General features: G+C 52.3%; 2 long non-coding RNA genes across 2 annotated transcripts in view; both read left to right on the plus strand.

Moving 5' to 3' along the window:
* The window catches only part of LOC135425922 (uncharacterized), a 337,473-nt gene that overhangs the window by 70,090 nt on the left and 244,134 nt on the right, over nucleotides 1-23,249 (plus strand). The window lies entirely within an intron of this gene.
* Nucleotides 385-2,746, plus strand: LOC135425989 (uncharacterized). Its single transcript, XR_010435819.1, has 3 exons — nucleotides 385-1,693; nucleotides 2,409-2,565; nucleotides 2,645-2,746. It is a non-coding gene; the product is annotated as an uncharacterized LOC135425989 (long non-coding RNA).

Raw genomic sequence — 23,249 nt, forward strand, 5'->3', positions numbered from 1 at the left:
TTCCCATGAACCAGTAGGCTTGGGCACCTCTGGGAGCATTTGGTGTCACTCGACTGAGTCAGCAGCTCCAGTGCCTGGCCATGACTGCTGAGGTCCCAGCTAACAGGGAGGGGAGGATGGGTGGATTTAGTGTCCCATGGGCACCGTTCACATCTGGTATCCAGTGCCTCGTCATCCAGATAGGAAGACGTGAAGACCCAGAGGGTCCTGAGCACAACCACCCTTAGGATAATGGAAGCAGAAAATGTGGAGTAGACAAAAGTAATGGGATTTTGTTAAAAGACCAAATCACAGGGGTGTGAGAAGTGTCCCCTGACTGCTAACTCAGAAAAGATCCACAGAAGAACTCACTCCTGTGCCTGATGCTATTAACCAACAGCATCTGCCACGTGCAAACACAATCAATACACTCCCCCAGGAGAGGAGAAGGGGAGAGACCAGTGAAAGAGAATTGGGACCCTCTTAAAAATTATCAAGTTGCCCCACCAATCAGAGCTATTGAAACAGGGGGGGATATTTGTGAAGGTAAAAGACTTTCTCATGAATCTTTTCCAAAGGCAAATAGGGAGGGAGGGGTAGCAAAGCCACAGATGGACAATGGCCTGGCTGTGCCTTGCCTTTGGGGCAGCAGCAAGTGTGGATGGATGAGGAGCCTTCAAAAGGAGGTCATCAAACAGCAGCAGGACCAGCTTTGCAGCAAGAGATGTTTAAGAAATTGTGTCTCTGAAATTTGTGTTGCACCTCCGGGGGGAAGAGATTCCTGCTGGGGCATTATTGTTTCAGTTTCTAGGGGAGAAAAAAGAAAAAAGAAAAGAAAAAAGAAAGGGTATAACAAGACCTTGAAATTGAAGCTCAGCAAAATCTGACTAGAAATGAGGAGATGTTATCACCCAGGGCATTAACCATAGCAACAATCTGCTGAGGGATTTGAGGACCCTCCAGCACAGTGGAGGCCAGGCTTCTTCTCATTTTGTGCCCACCCTGGGTCCAGTCTGGTGTCTTTTTTTACAAGAAATTCTCATCATCTGAATGTTGATGCCTCGGTGACAGGAAAATTGCGATCCCCTGAGACAGCCCAGCTTTACTGCTGCATCTTCACATCCCTCTTGGGATGGCCTTGCTGACCCCCTCCCCGAGGTATGAGGATGGATAAAAGCAGAGGCCTTTGCTAAGCTCTTAGCCTATGAGGGAAGCTTGTAGTAATGGATGCTTTCCCTTCCTCACCTTCCCACCTGGTCTCTCCACTCTGTGGCAGCCCCAGAAGCACGAAACTGCTGGTCACCAACAGCCAGGGTGAGGCTGATACCTGTATCAAAGGGCAGCAGCAAATCCTGGTCCTCCTCTCTCAACACAGGCACGTGGGAAGAGATATTCATTCCCCACTGGGAGGAAGTCAAGCTCTAGAGCCTGGTCAGCAGTGCTGGGGCAGAGGAGAGCGATGGTGATGCTAAGAAGGGTCAGAAAGTCCCTGGATCAGCAGGGTTTGCAGAGTGCTAGTGCCAGGTCTCAGAGGCCACAGCTTCCTTGGCCTGCCTCACCAGCTCCCCACCCTCTGTCACACCCTGACTCGGTGCCTCAGTCCTCTCTTGTCCCCTGCTTATTCAGAAGGACCCACCTGCCCTGGAGCCCGGGTTACACCAGCTGAGGAGAGGACTCTCCATGCTACTGCAGGCTCAGGAAATTTGGGAAGCAGGTGAGTGGATGGATTTCTTCATATGCTGGAGTCAATATGCTCTGCACCCAGGTTGTTGTGGGGAAGATGTGAGGGTGGGTTTCTGTTTGGCTGCAGGGATGGATGCAGAAACCTTCTGCATGGCCCTCAGTGCCTGGCCCTAGGCATGTCCTGGCTGAGTGGGGCAGTCTGGAAGCAGCATTAGGGGCTGTTAAGCTTTGGATAAGCTCTGTGGAGCAGCAGGTGACCCGTGTAGAAGTTTTGAATGCTCTTCAGAGACCCACACTGCCTAGCCCTATCTAGAGAGCTTGGGTGCTGGGCTGGATTGGATGCCTGGCCTGAAAGCATTGCACTGCCCTCCTGTAGTGCTGGACACCAACACCATTGTGCTGCAAACATGTGAAGTATCTAAAATATCCCCAGAAAACTCCTGAACTGGCCTTAAAGAATTCTCTTTCAGTGGGTGAGTGGAGGGTTGCCCAGCTCTTTTTCAGTGGGCATCTCCAGAGGACAGAGCTGGAGGGAGGACTTGTTGTGACCAAGAGGTGGAACATGGCAGGTGATGGTCACGGTGCAAGGTAGAGAGAATAGAAAGTGCATCCTGAGGAGCAATTGTGGGGTCAACCCAGTGAGCTCAAGACTGATGCAGAGATGACACCACCAAATTCCCAAAGGAGAAAGTCCCCCACCAACAAAGTTTTATTTTAATGTGCTTTTTTTTTTTTTTTTTCCCCAGAAAAAAAGCCTCTAACAGCCAGTGGGAAATTGCAAGATGAGGTGGAAAGTCCAGTTGTGTTTCAAACTCAGCTTTTCAGTTTGCGTCTCAAAGCCTTTCTTTTGAAACTGGAAACGGGAAGTTTTCCTGCTTTCATCTCAGTTTGCTGCTGAGGGCGGTGAGATGACTCATGTCCGGAGTTCAGCTTTCTCTGCCTTTTCCCCATTTTATTTCCCCTTCTTTTTGTCCAACTGCAGGAAAGCACTGCTGAAATTCCGAGACACTTCAAATGGAAAAGGACCAAGATAGAAGGAGGAATGAAACTCATCAGAAATAAAGAAACTTCTCCGAGGCCAGCATTCACATTTTCATTCATTTTGAAGCAAAATAACTTTTCTGATTTGCTCCACATCAAAATTTGCCTCTCTACGGGGAACATTTTCTAATAGAAATGATCTCACTTTAATATTTTGGCAGGATTTTCCTGGGTATTTTTTTTTCTCCTTGGAACTGCGCTAATGTGGGGCTGTAAAAGATGATGGACTGGTGAGCTGTGTGGGTGCTGAAAGGCCTGAAACTGCTGCTCTGTAGCTGCAAAACTCACTTGTCCATGGAACCAGTGGAGCCTCCTGCAAGGTTTTGTCAGGCCAGGGCTATGAGGAGTCGGGAGCAGCTGGTGCTGCCTGCACTGCCTGCTGCAAAACCTTCCCAAGGAGCTCAGTGGGGATACATTTTAAAGCAGGACCCATTTCCCCAGCCAAGAGGGAGCCCAGGAGTGATGGCTCATGGAAAATGAGTGTACCCATCTCCCCCAGCCAGCGGAGAGCGAAACAGCTGCAGTTTTCCTAGGAATTTTCATGGGTACTTAGTGCCACAGGGCTGCAAGAAAGGGTTAAAGTGTTTTCGGTTCTGCAGTGCACAACAAACAAAGGGGATGTGGTAATCCCCCCTGCCACAGAGTGAAAAGTTCACTTGATATGCTACTTTACACTGATTCTCACAGACTCTGGGATTAAACCGGACACACTCTGACGTCCAGGTTTTCTAGCAAAGGGCTCCAGCCCAGCCTGCTACATTCACTTCATATTTGAGAGCATACTCTTTGAAAATCCTGCTGACAGATGAAGAGCAGGAAGACAGCCAGTTTCCCATGGAACAATAACTCCATGCAAACCACATCTCCTGGTGCCTAACCTGGCCTTGCTGGGCTGGCTGCTGGGGATGTTGGCTGGGGCAGCATCTCCCAGTCCCCGCCAAGCCCCAGGTATGATCAGCCAGGACTGGTCCCTTCTCATCCCCGTCACAGGGTCTTGCTTTTATGCCCTGGCTCCCTGCCAGGCTTTGAGGCCCTGCCCCACTAGTGACTTACCTGCCAGTTACTCAACTTTGGCTGAGCTGAGGGGCAGAGAATGCAGGAGTCCAGCACTGTGACAGAGGGGACAAGGCAAGATGCCTTGTGCTGTGGTTGGGCTGGGATGCTGAGTGAGCTGCTCTCCCTGGATGCCCCTGACCTCGCTTATTTTCATGCTTCTATGTCTTAAAGGACTCTTGCAGAGTGGTCTCGTGTAGGAACAACTAGCAGAACTCCTCTGGTTGTAAATCTCTGCCACTGCTGCCAGGTCCATAACAGTTCAACAGTCAGTGGCACATGAGTACAATCAGAACATTTGTTTCTATGGGATATTTGAGCTATTTGGCAAAAAAACTACAGTCTGACTATTGGGGAGGGCAGATTCCTTTCAGAGACACAGAGATGTTGGCCCTGCAGGTGTGCTGGGTTTGCACTCTTCATCTGCATGGCAGGGTCAACCCAGCTCTCCCTTTGCTGGGAGACATTGCAGCGGCATTTTTTAATTCATTACTCTTCCTTTCTTTCAGAGGAAGCATTGAAAATTTTCTCTGCAAGCATATGTTTAATGAAAAGGACTCAGGTGAAAATGTGACTGTGTGTTGAAAACCTCCCTTTGGTGCCTGATTTTTGAACAGTTTTTCTGCGGAAGCTACTCAAGGAACAAGGTTCAAACCTTTCCTCTTGTTCAGTCCTTCAGCTGTTTCCCTGCTTTGGGGCACCAGCATTAGCTCCTCTGTCAGATCCTGCCCCAGTGGGTGTGAGAGTGTGAGAGAAGCTGCCCTGGTACCCATGCCAAGGGGATGCCATGCAAGGTCCCCACATGAGCCTGCCCACATGGCTGTTCCCATCTGCTCCTTGGATCAAATACTTTGGGTTTGCAGACAACAAGAATAAAAAGCAAGGTTTCATGGAGACATGTTTAGCAAAGGCTGCAGCCTGCAGTATTGTTGTGACCAGCACAGGTGGGAGGCTCTGCTCTGGTCCCAAACCGTGCTGTGGTCATGCAGAGGATGAGCCAGGGCAGCCACGTCTTCAAAACTCAAATAAAACAAAAGGTCACCTTTCCCCTTCACAGATGTCCAGAAGGATTTTGCTCCAACAGCTCTGGGGCTGAGATGAAGCTCCAAATCCAGTTCAAGTCACAGCAGTGGTCCCGGTGTTACTCAGTGCCCTTTTACATTCACCTCTGGGTGTCAGAGGAAAGAGTGTGCCCTATTCTGACCCTTCAGCTCTCAATGGAGAGATCTTGAAACTGGTGTTCTCTCCTCTCATTCTACACCACTACGGTGTACAGCAGCTGGGGATGACTCCTGAACAAGGAAAGGAGCTTGTCCTGGCTGGAATACCTTGTGTGCTGTGGGTAGGTTAAATCCAGAAGGGTGGGATTGGATAGTGAGAAGCCCTCAAGAACCCCAGAACCACAGATCTGGGATCTCTTGGGCCATGCACAGTGCAGTCCCTGTGATCTGCTGCAGGTATCATGTACCTTCAGTTCCCACCCCGTTGCACCATGGCTTGGTTATGCTGCAACTCAGCCTGTCCAAAACAACAGGACCTTGATCCAGCAGAGCCCAGGAAAAGCTGAGTTTGGGCCTGATCCTGCTCCATGCCCTCCATCCCTTGCCCCTTCCCAGTGTGGCCCACCATGCTCTACCCCCTCTCATCTAATCTTGTTCCTTGCCCTCACAGTCTCCCTGCCCCCCTCAAGACTTCCCCAACATCACCACGGGGATGTGATATGAGGGAAGAAATGGGGAAACAAGTTGAACTGGTGGGGAAGAAGCAACGAGAGAGACCTGCAGCTTCTGCCTCTTCAGGAGCTGCAGAGGAACATCTGGCTTCCAGGGAAAAGGGAGATTTGGAAGGAAATGACTAGTGAGGGAGTTTCCTTCCATCTGAAAAACCTCCTGGAAGGACAAGACCCCATCCTAAAGATGCCCTGCAGAGATCTCCTTCACCAAGGCATCCCCAGTCCCTTGTCAGCTGAGGTACGTGCGGGCACACACACACACACACAGACACTGGGAGGCACTGGGAGAGCTGCCTGGGGGTTCCTGAGCCTTTTCATCATCCTTCCAGGCACTGCAACAGCCGCAGTTTCGGAGAGCGCCCTTCAGTGTCGAGAGAGGCAGCTGCAGCCGGGTGTTGGGGGGACGGGGCGGAGAGAGGAAGGGGAGCTGCGCAGCTCCCAGCTGGGGAAGGCGGCTTTAGGTTTTGGCTGGACCTCAACAGCAGCTCTGCTGGCAGCCTTGGTCTGGGAAATGCGCTGTGCCTCCTCCTCCAGCCAGATCCAGCCTGATCCAGGCCCCCCGCACAGCCACTTGTGCTACTGTTCTGCCAACCCCACACCGAGCGGCCGCAGCGCTGGGCTGATGCCACACACGCAGATGGGTCCCAGGGACCCACCTCTCCGTCCCTGCAAGCGGGAGGGGATGCTGAGCACGGCCACGGGCCCTGGCACCCTCAGCCAGGGGATCTGGAATGCTTTCGAGGTCATGGTGGGGACCAGCTGGGCTGAGCGGGCTTCTCGTTGTCCTGCCTGGGACCTGAGCAGGGCAGCAGGGTGGGAACAGCACAGGGGACAAACTTCTACCACGGCCCCCATCGCTCTGCTGGGAAGCACTCAGATGCTGCAGGTGAGGGAGTGGAAGAGACGTGGCAAGGAAGGACATCTGTAGCTCTGTCCAGGTCCCAGTGTGTGGGTGACAGAGCCCCACAGTCTCCACAGCCCAGTGGCCCCCCAGTGCTCCAACGCTGCCGAGCGGGCGCTGGGGGGTGTGGGAACAGCTGCCGGACAACGCTGGGCAGCTGGGAGCTTTCACGCTGGGTAATGCACCAGAACCAGGCTGCAGAGGGCTGCTGGCCTGCCTGTTCCTATGGAAACTCCGTTCAAAGGAGAGAGGCAGACAAACAGCCACCCAGTGGTGCCGGGCGCTGGCAGGAGCTGGGGTCTGGATGCTCTTGCAAGGCCTGGTGCTGGCTGGGCTGGTTGCAGCAGCTGCTGTGACCCCAGTACGGGGCCGTGGGGAGCACAGCCAGCCAAGGGGGTGATTCCTGTGATGCTTGAGCCCCCTAGAAGGACTTTCGCTGAATACCCAAAGCCTTGGGCAGCAATGCAGGTAGTTAAATAGGGCTATTGGTTGGTTAATAGCTCATTAGTTAAATAGGGCTATTGGTTAGTTAATAGCTCATTAGTTAAATGAGCTATTGGAGGAGATGGGGCAGATCACAGCCCTCTTCCAGGGTGGGGACTGGAGCATTGTGGCAATGGGAGGGATGATGTCTGGCCATCTATAGCTCTGCAGGCAGTCGCAGGAAAGCAGAGATAGTAAGGAAAGATTTAGAAGAGGGATCTGATGTATCTCTTTCCATAATGCATGGCACTTTGCATCCCTGGAGGCAAAAGGATGCTCCATGCACAAGAGGCCAGGGTGGTTATCAGCATCCTGCAGGTAGAGCTGTGCTGGGGGAGTGCATTTCTGCCACAGAGGCTTCACCCTGCATCTACAATCCAGGCAGAAAGATCCAAAGAGCCGTGGTGGGGTTTGCAACTGGCTGGCATGGATGCAAGATGGACCAGGTGGGGTGTGAGAAGGGAAGCAAGGAGCAGGGCTCTGTCTGTGTTTTCTGCAGGGTGCAGAGACCAGACCATGGGGAGTGACTTGAATTTCCACAAAAAGGATGGTGGCTAAGCTCAGCAACCACGGCCTGCCTCACTGAGCAGATCTGTGGAGCAGGGGAGGCAGATATGTCCTCAGGGAAGAGCTGTCCTGCTGCCCTGGAAATTGCAGAGGTTTAATTTAAGTCCATGACATGTTGCAATGCAAATGTTCCCCTGGCCCAGGCAGTGGCTACAAGGTGCTCGGGCTTGGTATGGAGGACAGGGATGTTGAAATGTCTCCCCTCCCCTCTCCTCCCCTCTCTTGGATATCTGCAAGCCAGCATGGGACAAGGCTGACAGGACCAGCCTCAACAGTGTACCCCCTAAGCTCAGTCTGCCTGGTTTGTCTTCCTAGAGTGAGGGCAGGTGATAAATATCTGATGTGCCCAGTGTGCCCTCAGAGCAGCAATGCCTTGGGCCAGCAAAGAGCTGCTGGAAGTGAAAAGCCTCCTCCCATGCCACGGGGGACAGGGCAGTGCCACAGGGACACTGTGACCTTTCAGAGTGGCACTTTTCTGGCCCAAGTGGGGACTGCAGCTGTGTGGGATGGGTGGCAAAGCTGCTGGGGCTTTACTGGAATGGGAGTGTGGAGGCACCTTCTTGGGCTGAAGTTAAACACAAGTGATGTAAGGCCATGAGTTAATGCCTGGGCTGTCAAACAGCTTCAGATAGGCCTTTGCCTTAACGAAACAATTTCTCTGGCTGGAAGTGATGGGGGTAAAGCCATCTCCTGGTCACATTTAATTAGGTTTCTGTGTTGGTTGGACCTCTGGCTGCTTCTGAGGGGATGTTGGTCCACTAATCTCCATCATTAGGATGTGAACAGCATGCTCATCAGACAGGGATTGCTCTCCTGTTTCATCACAGTCCAGTTCTGGAACGACCTCGTCTTGGGCATGGAAGGTGCTGAGCAAGTCCCTCACTGTTGAAAATGAGTTTTAGCAAGCAGGGAGATCAGATGCTTCCAAGAAGATCGGTACCAAGGGAGCTGAGGGATGTACTTAGACATGGACTTTTAACTTTTGGGTATTTGTGGCTGAGTGAAATGGAAATTACAGGCAAACACTCATAATTTCCAAGCCTGTGATAAATCCAGTTAATGAATGCATGGTTCCAAGTAGCTGATGGTTGCCAGCTGCTCCTCTCCAACTAATTGCTATCACTATTGATGTGATGGTCAGTGGCTTTGGGTTGGTGGTGTGTGTGTGGAGTGGAGCAGACCCTGTAGAGTGAAGGAAAGAGTTAATTCCAGCTCTTTTGCATAGCATTTCACTTGCTAATTTTCAGCTTCCTGCTCCAACTTGATTTTAACTGCTTTTCCAGCGTGGGTATCATCTTCTGACAAGCTGTGAAGAAGCAAGAGAGTGTGAGTGAGGGGAAGTGAGAAGCGGAGAATCGCCAAATATTGTCTTCAAAGGCAGCCCAGAGAAATTGAGGACACCCTTCATGAAAGCAGCTGGGAGTGGGCTGGGTGGGAAGTGTCTGCCTTGACTGACCCATCCAACCTGTTCAAAGATCCAGTCCCAAGCATGTCCAGGACTGCAGACCCCACAGAAGCACTGGGCTCTTAGAGTGGGCTGAGCTGGGCCAGGGACCTTGCTTGATGCTGTCCTGTGTGCTATCCAGCCTCTCCTAAGGGCCATCACCTTTCCTGTCACACCTGTGGGATGCTTTCACCCAGGCTGTTGTAAGCCCCCATCTGGCTCTTCCCAGAGGAGTTTCTGGACAGCCAGGGCTTGATGATGCAGTGAAACCTCTGCTGCTGGTTTCTCTCCATTAGTGCCTGTTTTTCTGTCCCACCAGGTCACGTGATGGAGCAAGGAGGAAAGAGCTACCAGAAGTGTGGGATAAAGCCAGGCAACCTGGGCCATCCCTGCAGGGTCCAGCCAGGGCTGGTAGGCACCTGGCCTTTCAGTGCCTGCTGGACAAAGCCCATCTCCTGGAGCTGAACCCTTGGATCCTCCCCTCACAGACTCTGCTTTGAACTTAACCCTACTGTGACCTGAGATCCAAGTGCCCTTTTCCCTTCATTGGGGTCCAAATCAGAGCCATCCCAGGGCTGCTTCACACGGTGTTTCCTTTAGTGGATGTTGAAGACACCCAGAACACAGTTCTGTTCCCTCTGTCCAGGTGAGCCACCTGCATCAGGGCTGGGAGCAGGACCTGGAGAAGACATATTGGTCTCATGGGGATGGAAAAGCATCCTCCAGAGTCTTGTGCTGTGGCACTGTAAAGGCTGCCCTGTGCTGGCAGGGCTGCTGTGCACCCCCCCTGCTCCCAGCCCTCTGTCCCAGAGACTGTAATGAGAGCAGGCAGCAAGGCAGGGAGTGGGAAGGGAGGGGGTAGGAGCCCTGAGAGGGAGGTTGGGCAGGTTTTGGAAAGCACTGCCTTTGCACAATTCAAGTGGCCTGAAAGGAGCAGTAAAGGGAGGGGGCAGGGCTGGGCAGCTGCCAGAGAGTGAATGTCCCCGCTCCCTTTCCCTTAGTCTGCCTTTGTCACCTGCCCACAATTAGCCACGATTTATCACCCTGGAGGTCTGCAATAAGTCAATGCACTGCCTGAGACTGCCCAGCCCCTCTCTTTCCAGAGAGCAAGTCTCCTCTTTCCCATGGGTAGGCAATTAGGCGACCACCTAGGCTTTGTGTGAGCTCAGGGTGAAGGAGGCTGCTCCTTCCCTGCTGTCCTGGGCTCCCAGGGTCCTCACTGCCCTGCTTGTGCTGCTCCTGCTGGACAGCAAACCCTGGCTGGCTCTGCACAGTCTGGGGGAGGAGCAGACACTTTGGGAAATGGTTGATCATACCTTGCAGAAGAAGGTCCAGACAGGGTGCAAAGCTCCCTCTGCTCCTCTCTCTACCATTTTACCCAACTTGTTTCATGCTCTTGGATTCAAGACAAGGATCTTGGACAAATATCTGTCTTCCCCTCGTACAGAGAGAGCTCATCTGGCTGAGCCTCATGATGAGGCCATGATTCATATGAGGAGAGCTGGGCTCAATGAGGATGCTGGTGCAAAGTGATTCTGCGATGAGATGCCCTCAAAGTCAAGCCTGGGGTGCCACTGAGACTCAGCTTCCACATTTTGTTGATGTTCCCTGGTATGGAAAAGCATAAAGGCTGATGAGACAGGTCCTGACAGGACCAGTTGAGGGTCCCACTGTACTGGCAGAGGCTGCCCTGTCCGTTCAGCAGGACCAGGGCTTTTGGCAGCCCTCTGTCAGTGCATCTCTGCTGCAGACCTTGTCTCTTACTGTGTATTCCCCTGGGACACCATGTCCAAGGTATGGACAGTGAAGGTAGGATGGTTTGCTCTGTTAGTGGGGAGGCTTAGACCTCCTGTTCTGTTCTCCACCCCTCCCCACCCTCCTGCCCAGACTTTTACATAGTGCTGCTGAGAACAGCAGAACTTTACACCTTGCACAAGTGCCAGACTCCTGCCCCTGCCTGTTGCTGCTTCGATGAGAGGGTAAAGGGTGCCCAGTCCTTGTAAAGTGCTCTGCCAGCCTCTGAGGGCAGCCTGCCTGTCTGTATCTTCCATCTCCACACAGAAACCCTGTCCATGGGAATGCTTCTTATAGGCCCTGAAGGGACTGGGCTGGGTTTTGCAGGGCTCTGCATCCCACATGAGTCTGCCTGTTCAGGCTCCTGAGGTAGGAGCTGAGTCATCTGAACAGGTATGGGATGAGCAGCAGACCTCTCACTGTGCCAACACATCTGGCATGCTCTGTCTCTGTGTCTCACACCCAAAGAGGTGACAGGCACATCCAAGGGCACACAGGGTGTCGACTGGTCCAGTTCAAGGCATGGACAAGCAGAGCTCCCAAAATTTCCCTGCTTTCTCTGACATACCTCTAATCCAGCCCTCCTCCTCCCCAGAGCCTGCTTCTCCACTGCCACTAAATTGCCTCTTGCCTGCAGGAAGGAGAAGTCTTGAGCTGCCTCTGTTATCACCACAAACACCATGGCAGCAGGGAAGGATGGGTGGTAGCCCTGACAATGCCAGTAAGCAACTTGTGCTGTGCAGTGTGTGACCAGTAGCCAACTCATCCCACCAGGTAGACCCCAGGGCAGTGACTCATAAGGGTGTCACAGCCAGCATGGTCCAAACTGGTGTGTGGGATTTGCCCATGGTGCTTGGAGAAGCCTTGCTGATTGATGGGATGAGTGTTCTGCTGATTATATTTATGGCTGCCCCCAGGGAACGTGTCCAAAGCTCTGGTTTTGCTGGCTTGTTGTTTCCCTGCCTCTTCCCAGCTGTCATGTTGCAGAGAGTCTGTGGTTAAGAGTCCTGACCAAGGACTTGGAGCACCTCCTTCCTGCTTCTTCCTCTGTGAACTGGTCATGAGGTGGGTGGCCTTCAGTTTTCATGAAGCTGTGCATGCCCCATCCCATCCCATCCCATCCCATCCCATCCCATCCCATCCCATCCCATCCATCTGCCCATAGCCGTGGTTGCTATTGGTGGCCATAAGCTGTGACAGTGACACTTATTTAATCCTACAAGGGGGATTTCTCTTCCCATTCTCTGCCTGAATGAGAAGCAGAGAAGACCCTGATCTGTTCTCATGAGCCACTAATGCCTCTGAAAAGGCAAATTGCTATAGTGGCAAGAGAGGACACCTGCAAGGAGGTGTGAAAGGCCAGTGTCCTGTCCATCAAGCTTTCCCTCCTTAATGCATGAGCTTCTGCCCTTGGCTGGTGGCTCCTGGAGCACCCTGAGGGTGTGGGTATGGGGCTGCTCTCCCACTACATGTTGTTCACGTGGGTGAGCTCCAAATCCAGGTGGTTTCCTGTAAATGCACAGACAGCTGGGCTGTCTCTTCCAGAGACAGGCTGTCTCAGAACTGTGGCTGCAGTTGCAGGGCACCTTGCCTTGTCCCATGGAGGGAGGTGGTTGGTGCAGCTCGTGGTGGGAGATGCTGGGTGGTTTTTCAGCATGTGCCCCTGACACACGGCACAGAGGAGAATAGTTACTATATTGTTCCTGATGCTATTTGATCTAAAGAGCCTAGGCAGGGACAAAGCCTGCCAGAGCTGCCACACAGCCCCACTGGGTCTCTGGTTACCACTGCGTGCCTTGAAACAATCCCAGCAGGGTGAAATGCACTGGCCAGGTTGTGAAACCAGGCAAGTGTCAGTGGTTCCTTTTCCCTTCCCCAAAATAACCCACCCAATGGGGAAACAATATTATGGAAAAGTGACTCCCTCTGTCCCAGCTGAATGAAAAGTGACTCCCTCTGTCCCATCCTTGCTGGTGCTTTCCCCCGGACAAGGCACACAGGACCTGAGATCCCCATTGGGCAGGTTGAGCCAGCACGTGCAGGCAGCCACCCTGCCCCATAGCTGTGGACACTGGTGTTTGATTTATTACCTATTCAGGAGGAACTCTTAGACTCCCCTTTGGAGCTGGAGGCAGATCTGAGCAGCTGTGTTTGGCATGGTGGGGTCCAGTGGTGAGAGCCGGAGACGAGACGACAGGACTCCTGAGCTCATTACTGTAATGAAGCTTGGGGAATTGGTTGTTGGTTGTGGAGCTTTCCATTTAAGGAGGCCAGACTAGATGATGGTCCCTTCTGGCCTTAAAATATATGAAGCCACAAATAACTCAGCCAATAATTAGAAATTTGAGTCTCATTCCTGTGAATATTACAGGCTTGTTGGACTAGAAGCTACAAAGGCTGCACCGAGCTTTCCTCGTGTTTAAAGAGAAGTCATTTCCTGGTAGTGGGTCCCCTGAGCAAATCCCAAGACTGATGTCATTGGTGCTGGTATGGGAGCACGTGCAGGTAAACGACATCACTGTGAATTTATGTCATGTCCTGAGTCATCCGGATGTGGCAAATAAGGATAATAAAGAGGGAAAGGTCGGACTTCTGGTGATCATGTCTCCTCCATAGTTTGAACTGACTTTGGCATCCCCATCCTATGCCATAGAGCGTGGGCAGAGCCTCGAAAAAAGCAAAAGTTATGCTTGGTAAGAAAACTTGGAGGAGAAAATGCCAGGTTGTCAACATGCAGCGTTCAGCATCTTCACCTGCTGATCAGGGCATATGTCTGGGGGAGTCTTGTGTCCCTAACATGTCCTGCTATTGCTCTTGGATCTGTTACCCATCCTCTTCACTTTGTTACTGATTTTCATTTGGACAAGTTTTATTGGTTTTAGGTTAAGTCTATGAGCAGAGTAACCCTGATGTTGGGCATGTTCAGGAGGAAGGCAAGAAGAAGATGGGGGCTCCTTTTTTTTTTTCTCAGCACCAGATTTGTGGCCACCTGTGCCTGGAGCTGTGAGAGAGGTTTCATGGCAAACTCTGGGAATCTATCACCAAATACATCTCCCATTATGAAGCATCATTATCCCAGTTCTTTATATAGCCCCACTCAGTGTTGCCTGCATCCTCTCTCTTTCTTTCCTCACCTCCCCTGTATGTAGCTTGGTTTCACATAAGACATTTCAGACTTTCTTCTTTGTTTTTTTTTAACCTCCATCCTTGCACATATCAATATTTCTTCTTTCCCTCCCTGGCTGCAGCAACAGTTCCAATGCTGCCTGGAAGATGCTGCATCCACCAGTGCTACATCCCAGACCTTCCACTGCCTCCTCTGCCTTGCAGAATGGACCTGGCTGATGGAGGCAAGCTGAGAGTCAGGATATAAACCTGTACTCAGCAGAGCTTGGCTGACCATGACCAATATCTTTTTAAAACATAGGGAAAGGCTGCAGTGAATCAAAAGACCAAGTCCTTCTCTTATTCCACCCCTCAGTGCACATGTACACAGCCTCCAAATGGGAAACAGCCATGGGAGAGTGTATTGCTTGGGACCAGGCTAACAAGTCCCAAGCAGAGAAAAATGCACTAAGGGAGGAAAAGGGGGTGGCCATGTTACCTAGGGGATTCACTCCAAAACAAATAAAAAGGTGTGATGTAACGCTGGGTTACACACATGCAAACAGCAGACGGAGGTATTTCCTCGAGCAGGACCTGAATGCTCAGGGCTGAGAGCTCAACAGCTCAGTATTGCACAAGTGACAGGTTGGAGTCTAGTCTGTTCTTGTTTTCCCAGCTACATGCCATTTTTGAAATGTTTTATCCTTTGTATTGTTTAATCTCTGCCATAAACTGTACAGGACATGTCATGAATCAGTGCTGCAGCAGACGCCTTGGCTTGGGGAGTTTCCATTTCTTGAATAAAACATTGCTTCCCCTTATGGTTTTGTGGTTTCAGCACACACATCCCTCTCTTGGATCTAGAGAGCAAGGGTAAAAACAGGGGTCACAACAGCCACCGAGAATCTTTCATTCATATCTAAAAAGACCTGAAAAACCCCTTCCTATTCATGTCAAGCAGCCTTCCTGAGAAATCCTTTCTGCATTGTTTTTTTGCTGACATCTGTACTGCCCCAGGTATGATTAATTCTCCTGCTCACAATAAAATGCTTCTCCTTTGCCTCTGGAGCAGACTGCAATTTCACAATTAGTTGGGAAAACACACCAGGCATTCACCTTAAGAAGCAACGTGAACCCGGGCGGCTTTGCTCCTGACAGCACGAGGGAGATTTGCCCTCGAGGGAAAACCGCTTGGCACTTGTAGCTTTCTGACGAAGGATGTTCCTGACAGAGTTCAGAGGTGTTGGAGAAAGTGGTTTAGGTTTCTCAAAGGGCTGGTTGTTCTTGGGAGGCTCTTCCTAGGGTCTGTGAGGCTCGGGGTGGGCTCGGAAGGAGGGTGCGTTTGGGAAACCACCGTGGGCTCCGCGTCGGGCTGATCCCAGCGCAGCTCCCGGCACCCCCCGCCCGGCGTTTCGGAGCATACCTGTCATTCCTGCTGCCTCAATTACCGCAGCTGATCCCTTCCCTGCCAGAGCCCCAAGGACACAAACTGACACCCGCTGATCAGGCTTGGGCTCCTCCGGATCCCCGGGGCCCTGTGGGAGCAAAGGGACCTCTGCCAACGCTCCCCATCTGACACCAAGGGCTGCCCTGCTGCCCCACAGCCTCCCCTGGCATCTGTGGGGGGTCCTTCCAAAGCGAACCCCAGGCACGGATGCTTTTGCAAGACAAGAGAGGGTGTTGGGGGTTTGAGGATGCTGGGGGTGTTTGCGTGTGCAACATTATCCCAGAATAGTGGGGAGCAAAGCTGGTGCCAAGGTTAGGACAGGCAGGGTTGAGACCAAGGTCCCTGGAAGCCTCTTGCAACTCTCTGTGTCCGGGGCAGGTCTGGGGTGCTCGTGCTGGAGTCACTCTGCCCTGCAGCTGGAAAGCCCCCCTACACAATCCTGCCGCAGGGAGTTCTCAGTCCTCACTTACACATGATGATAAAAGCTACTTGTCTGGAGGAGGACTGGCAGATACTGCCCTGTTCCCTCCGGCAGGTCCGTGGGGTGGTCTGTGGGTGGGAGGAGTTAGGCCGGGTTTCTGGGGTGGGTGGGTGCAACCCGGCTGGTAATTTACTGCTTTTGTTACCGGCGGAGGGCAGAGCCCGATTATCCAGCGAGTGTGTGAAGCCGACGAAAGCTGCGAATGCCGGCTGACCAGCACAGGGTGTAAAGCTCTCCTTATGGAGCCCAGTGGTCTTGTTAAAATTTTAAGGCTGGGCTTCTTGTCGGCCGCCGTAGCTGAGCGTGCAGTCTGCTTGCAGGAGAGGCAGGGAGGGATGGATCAGCAGGTACCACCACAGAGCCTCTGAATGCTGCCAGCTCTGCTGTCTGAGCCTTCCTTGGGAGAGGTTGTCAGAAGGAGACATAAAGGAGTACCCCCATCCCATGTAGCAACTGAACCGGGATCCCAAATCTACCTTTGGTCCAGAAGAACCTAAAAAACCAGCAGTGACAGAAAACCAAAGCTCTCCTGAAACCACGGAGAGCTTGAAACAGTTGCTTGAGGACATGTGGGTTGTTTCTGCGGGGTCCCTCTGACTTGGTGGGTGTTTTCCCAAAGCACTGTGGTTGCAGCAGGGAGTATGTTGGTCATGCAGACATTGCATCAGGAGGCAGGTGGGCAGAGAGTCACAGCCACACACCCTGGCCCCTGCTGTGCTCAGGAAGATGCCAGGAAGGGCAGCTCTGAGTGTTGGGAATCACTGAGAATAACAATAACATCCTCCAAACTGGGCATCTTCTTCATCTGGGGAGATGGCACAGGTTTAGCAGGGCTACTCAACGGGAAACGTGCCTGGTGCTCAGGGACCAGGCACCGAGGATGCTGCCCAAAATCCAGTGTGAATGGAAAAGGTGGTGACTTCCCATCATGTAAAGCTCCTCCACAGATCCCCAGCCCTCACATTCCCACAGGCCCCTGCCTGCAGCAGAGCCACTCTGAAGTCAAGCACAGCATTTTCTCAGTGCTATTGGAGGCTAAGGTGAATCTCCCTCTGTGCCACTGTAACCTGCCCTTATCACCAGTCAAACCCATGGTGGCTGCCTTCAAGGATGTGTGTCTTGGCTGTGTATTTCCTGCCCATGTCTGTCTGTTCAATTCCTAAACACCACCTCTCCAAAGGAGTGTTTTTGTCCTCTGGATAATGCATGCAAGTTCCTGTTTTAGGAGTGCAGAGAAGCTCACACTGACTGACAGTGCAACTGGGTTCTGATAGGATGGTCACTGGTGGGATGTGGAGGAAGAAACCTGGAAGCAGAAGGAGCTGGAGCACAGCAAAGCAAAGACAGAGAATAAATCTGCAATGTGATCTGGCAACAGGATAAGAGGTAATGGTGTGGGCATGGATGCCAAAGGAATCTCGACCCACTGGTGCTGAAAAATCTCGGGAGAGGCTTCTGGGCATGGGGGCTCCTGGGTACCACATTGCCAGGGTGGGACTGGAAAGAAAGGACTGAGTAGAGCCCAGTCTGGAGGGGTAGGTGAAAGGCCAGCTGGAGACAACCTGCAAGGGAAAGAAAACAGCCTTGGCTGCCATCCCACCCTGTTCTGTTATTGCAGGAGCAGACGGTGAGAACTGCTGCTCTGCTCCTGTTCTCTTGGGCTGGTTCCCCCCCTCTACAACTGGATGTTTGCATTTGCATCTCAGTCCTTGTTTAGGCTGGTAGACTGGATGATGACAAGGAAAGTAAAACACTGACACTGCTGAGCAGGAGGGGATGAAATCTAAGGTACTCATAAGGCAACGGACTTTCCCAGACTCCTTTATCTGAGGTTTCTGTGAACTGCAGTGGCCTAATTAATATTTTGACTAAAGGGAACCTTGAAGGACAGATTCTCCCTCCTTGTCATGGGGCTGTGAAGACACAACATGTAGCATCCCCTTATTCCTCCTTAAATCCCACTCACCCAGGTGGCCCCATTTCTACCTTCCATTTCTAGGGGGAAAATTGAGCAAAATTATCTCTTCATGAAATTCAAATTCCTGCCAGTCTTCTTCCATGAATCAGAAAGAAGGAGGGGAAGGCATAAGCCCATGGCATAAATCCCTTTTGAGTCCCCTACCTGTCCCACTTTTAATTAAATGTTGTTAAATTATCCCCTGCTTCAGCAGGGGCTGGTGCCTGGAGCAGCAGAGGAGATCCTCAGGCAGGACTCAAGGGGAACATGTTTTTTCTATAGTGTAGACTTCTCTTTAATTTCCTGAGTTTTCTGAATTCTTGTGTTGTTGGGAAATAAAGGCAAAGGGGACAACACAGAGGCAAAAGGATGGCTTTTCTTTACAGTGGTGGGGAGTCAGGAACATCTCTCACTGTTCCTGTGGTATCTGGTGTGAAGCTTTGTGATTCTGCTCACTCTGCTCTTCCACCCCAGGTTTGCAAACCCATTGGAAACGCCCAGAAAATGGGTTACAGCAGCACAGCAAAGTGGGTGTTTGGGGGTCTCACTTCTTGTCTTTAACCCACCTGGACAGCTCCAGCTTGGCTACCATGGCCCAGACCCCAGGCTTCCCACCCTGTCCAGAACAGCCCCATATCAGTGTAAGCATCGAGCCCACCATCCAGCTGGCTCCTTGTCCTCCTTGTGCCCATCCCTGCACGAGCCCACCATCCAGCTGGCTCCTTGTCCTCCTTGTGCCCATCCCTGCACGAGCCCACCATCCAGCTGGCTCCTTGTCCTCCTTGTGCCCATCCCTGCAGCCGCCCCGGGGCAGCTGCTTCCTCCCAGGACTATTTGGGGTGTTGCCGTGGGAGGCTCAGCAGATTCTCCAGGGCTGTGGCTCTCCAGGAAGCCAGATACCAAATCCTCTCCTCTTCCCAGACCCTCCCAGAGCCAGAGCCTTGCCTCAGCATCTGTTTATAACTCCTGGAGCTGGCCAGGCTGTTTGGTTTGGGATAAAGCACAGTCTGGCAGGGCTCCTCCCTGCCACCACAGTGGCACACAGCTGCTTATCTCCCATGACAGACCCTTTCCAAGAGCCCTGGGATCTGGGCTGCCCTCCCTGGCCCCAGAAGGCGTATGCCCGGGATGGGTGTGGGAGGAAGACAGCAACACCAGCCGGGTTTAATCATCCAGGATGTGCTGGGAGCTGGGTGGGATGGGCTGTGGTGGCAGGCGATGGTGCTGGGAGCAGGGAGATAGCCCAGGGCTGGATGTGCCGTGGGAACACACGTGGGCAGAGCTGTGGGGGAGAGCAGATGCTGGCCTTGCTGGGCACGGTGGACACAGGGAAGTCTGGATATCAAATCCCAAGCAGAAGAAAGCTCCTTTGGAGGCAGCTGAGTTTGGGGAAGGGCACCAAGCCTGCACCTCAGCACTCCAAGATGGGCTGGGTGGCTCTCAAACATTTTGTGGGTCACTGTCAAGCAAGGCACTGGCCTGGCCACTCACCCACTTGAGGACGTTGTGCTGGGGCCATGAGGGGAGCACAGGGACATGGGCTGCTCTGCCCCTTCTGCTTTCTGCCCCATGGAGAGCTCTTCCCTGTGTGACAGCAGCACCATCAGGGGTGCTGCTCCAACAGGAGATGCTGAGGTCCAGGGGACAGTGTCAGCAGGATGGACACAGGGTTCCCCCAGCAGAGGGGCTGAACTTCGTGCCCAGCCCCTGTTCTGTCCAGTTGCCCTTTGCACCAGGCTGGGGCTGGTCTCCTTCCCAGGGGAGGCAAAGGGTTCTTTCTGTGGGGGTGGGATGGGAGGATGGACAAGCCAGGGCAAGCTGGAGGGCACAACTCTGCCCATGGTATCACTGATACAAGTACCCTCCTCTGCTCTCCAGAGCTGTACCAAGAGGGTGGTGGCCTTGCTGCCTGCACAGAGGCTGCTGTCAAAGCTGTGGAGCCCGAGGTGGCTCCAGCCCATCTCTCCCACCCTCTCCGTGCTGGGTCGCTGCACTTGCAGGCCAGCAGTGCAGGGCACAGCCCCAGAGCACAGCCTCCCACAGGCATCAGGCTGTGACATTCCCTCTTTTCCCAGGCTGGCAAAGGAGCAGTGGCTGCCTCCTGACACACTATCAGTATGGGGTGATAAAGGCAGCTTCCTGTCACTGGAGCACTTGCTTTCATCTCTCTCATGAGTTTATAGACAATATTAGCATGAAACCTGTTTTAACCCTAGAGTTTCTGCTGCAAACCTCCAGCCCTCATCCAGGCACAGCACTGGGCCAGTACCTGCATGATATGACGTGTTTATGGGGAAAGCAAAGCCCGAGGTCAGCCTGGACCTCCTGGAGGAGCGCGAGAATCAACCAGCATTCACTTGCAGACAAGTCACAAAACCTGCCAACACCTTCGCTGACTCATCAAAATTGAAAAGTTTTTGAGGAGAGAGTTCAGTTTTCTGCATTTCTGATGGGAAGTAGGCAGAGGGCCAAAGGAGACGTGCCTGAACCCTTCCAGCCGCCCACCTTGCTGAGGGCTGCCTGCCAGAGCCTGGCTCCACCATGGGGAACTTGGAGATCTCCAGGTTTGCATCCAAATCGTGGTGAAACCAATATTGACACGTCCCAGTGCCCCAGGGAGGGGATATGCTGCCTCTGCAGAGCTCTCCTCGCTCCCATACAGCTGTTAGTAGGCAGCTGAGATGGCTCCCAGAGGGTAGGAGGTGAAATGCCCATTTCTCCTGAGCTGGACAATGCTCATGCAGTATTGCTGGGGCAGGTTCAGCCCTGCTCCTGGCAATTCTTTCCTCTACAAAGCCTCACAGCCTGCCTTACCCTCCAAAATCTTTGCCTCACACGGTCCATGAGGCCCTGTGCTTCCACACAGCCCCCAGATTACACCCTGCTGGGGTCCACTTCCAGTTGGAAGCACTCTGGATAAGCACCTGTCCTTGGATAATGTTTCCTTGCAAACCTGGGAGACTTCTCAGCTGGAGAGAACAGCTGGGCTGAAAACCCCAATGCAAACCAGGGATGCTTGGACAGCCAAGGCCCTGGGGAGAACAATGAGCTACAGAAGGTGAAGGGGAGGTTTACTGGGACCAGTCTCTGTGGCCCTAAAAACCTTGAGCTGAACATTATCAGTGTGAGACCGGAGCTTGTTATGGAACAGGTCATACAGACAAGGGACTGGAAAAAATGTAATGACTGGGATGACTGGGAAACCAGGCAGAAGGGCGAGAGGCAAAGAGCCACAGAGCAAATCCCGTTCTGGCAAACTGGGCAGAGGGGACAGTGGTGACAGAGGTGAAGCCTTCCTCCAGGCAGCACAAAGAAGAGATTTTTATGGCATCCTGTGCATGAAATCCTCTGGAAGGGCAAGCTGAGCCCTGCATTTGTCCCTCCTTTAAAATTCTATTCTTCTTCCTTCTTCTTTTTCTTTTTCCAGCACTGAAACACGAAGGCAGAGGGACACAATTGAAATACTGTGGTCTTGCTGCTTTTAGGGGTTGGGGAGCAGAGTGAGAGAGGACAAGGGTGGTGACCCTCCAGACTGTTCCTTCTCCAGAGTTCGGTAGTAAAAAAGGCACAGAAAATGAAACAAACCCCAACACATCAGCCTTTCTTTCCCCCCACAGAACAGTGCTGTTAAATCAGCCAGTCTGCTGAGGGAGTGTCCACAAGCTGTACCCCTTCTCTAGAGACCTTCTCCAACTGTTTAGTATCCATAATCTGTTGCCTCTGTTGGTGACTCACCTGCACAAATGTTGATCTCTCCCATGAAGGTGTTTGTGTTCATACAGCTCCTTGCATGACAAAGTGTTGGTCTGGATGGCCTCCAGATGCAGCCATCCATTATGTGTCAAAAAATAATCCTGCTGCTGAATAACTTCCACCACAACCCCAGAGGAAGATTGAAGCCTACTTGCAAATGGAGGCCATGATAACATGACCTGTGTTGAAGACCCAGCAAGAACAACCAGGTTGTGCCAGGGTTGGAGCAAGAAGCTCACAGCAGAAAGTCTGTAGCCAAGGAAAGACAGGGAGGTGACTGGCATAGGAGCTGATGTGATGTTGGGAGAGGTCTGAGAGGGACATCAGGTATTTCTGCAGATAACTCTTTCTTTCTTGCCCTTGACAGATGTTTCCTAAATCCAGCTCAGTGGGAGACTGGTAGGAATATTCTAGTTTTTTCTGGCTGAGAAACAGGAGCTCAGGACATTGCATGGGAGTGGGGAGGAAATAATCTAGATGCAAAAGATCCCTGAACCTCCAAGGACTAAGTGCTTTGGTGTGAAGGAAAATGCACAAGGCAGCAAAGGGAATGGCAGCTACATGGAGTGACCACATATACCAAAACCCTGGCTGGGGCACCAGGGTCAGCCCATCTTCAAAGTGGTCATGGCCCCAAGGCTGCCAGAGTTCAAGGACTGTTTGGACAATGGCACATGGTGGGATTGTTGGGGTGTTCTGTACAGGGCCAGTAGTTGGACTCAATGACCCTTATGGGTCCCTTCCAACTCAAGAGATTCCATGATGCTATGATCCTCCAAGCATCCCAAGTGGTGGGAAAATGGATCAGGGCCTCAGAGTTGTGGGGCATCTCTGGTTGTGGCAAGAAGGTCATGCCAAGCAGGCTGGGAGCAAGGTCCTGTGGGGTCAGCAAGCAGGAACATGAGCTTTGCAGTGGACAAAAGAGGCCAACTCATGGGGATGGGGATCTGAGTTCATACTGGGGAGTTGGGAAGGTGGGACTGCAGCCATAGGAAATCCAAAGAGCTCAGGGCAAGGTGTTGATAAGGAGTAAAAGAAGCTCCTGAACCATCATGAGTAACTCTGAGGCCATGTCCTGAGCCACCTGCAGACTGGAGGTGAAAAAACAGATGTTAAGTTGAATGGCTCCATCTCCAGACCCTCAGCTGACTGCAGGGACAGGGTTCACCGAGCTCAGTGCTGGTGCACTGCAGTGTGACAATGCCAAGCAGCTATTCCATTGCTTCTGGACAACAAATTGAGGCTCCTTCAGCTTCTGGCCATGAGCTGGTTAATGGCAGGCTGTACTGTGCAGCAGTTCTGCTGGACCAGGACGTGGGAAGCACCTCAGGAACACTGTGAAATGCTCCCAGGGCTTCTTCGCACAGCTCACGTACCAAAGGTCAGTGCTCCATTTTGGGCCTTGACCAAAAGGTTCAGATGACACTCAGATGCTCTTTCTCCTACATCTCTGCCCAGACATGAATCAAGTGGTAAAAGCTGAAAGAGGGGTTGGAGAAGTAAGCCTGTTGGGGTTCCCAGGCTGTTATTTCTACAGCTCCAGGAAGCTGAAGGCTGGCAGTGCTGTGCAGAGGTGGGACCATGTGCTGACCAGACCTCTCCTATCAAGCCAAGCCTTCCCTACGTCCAGTCACAAGGTATTTTTAGGATAGAAATTGGAAGAGGTAAAGAAAGAAAGAAAATGCAAAACATTAAGTTAAAGAAGATAAGAACCAAAAAAACGAGGTCTGTAGGCCCATCTGCCCTTGCCCTCTCTGCCCTTCCTTTAGTACTCAGTGACCCTGTGGCAACCCCTCTCTGTCCCTAAGAAGTCTTGCTCTGTTGTCACC

Source organism: Pseudopipra pipra, chromosome 22, assembly GCF_036250125.1.
Source record: "Pseudopipra pipra isolate bDixPip1 chromosome 22, bDixPip1.hap1, whole genome shotgun sequence".
NCBI lineage: Eukaryota > Metazoa > Chordata > Aves > Passeriformes > Pipridae > Pseudopipra > Pseudopipra pipra.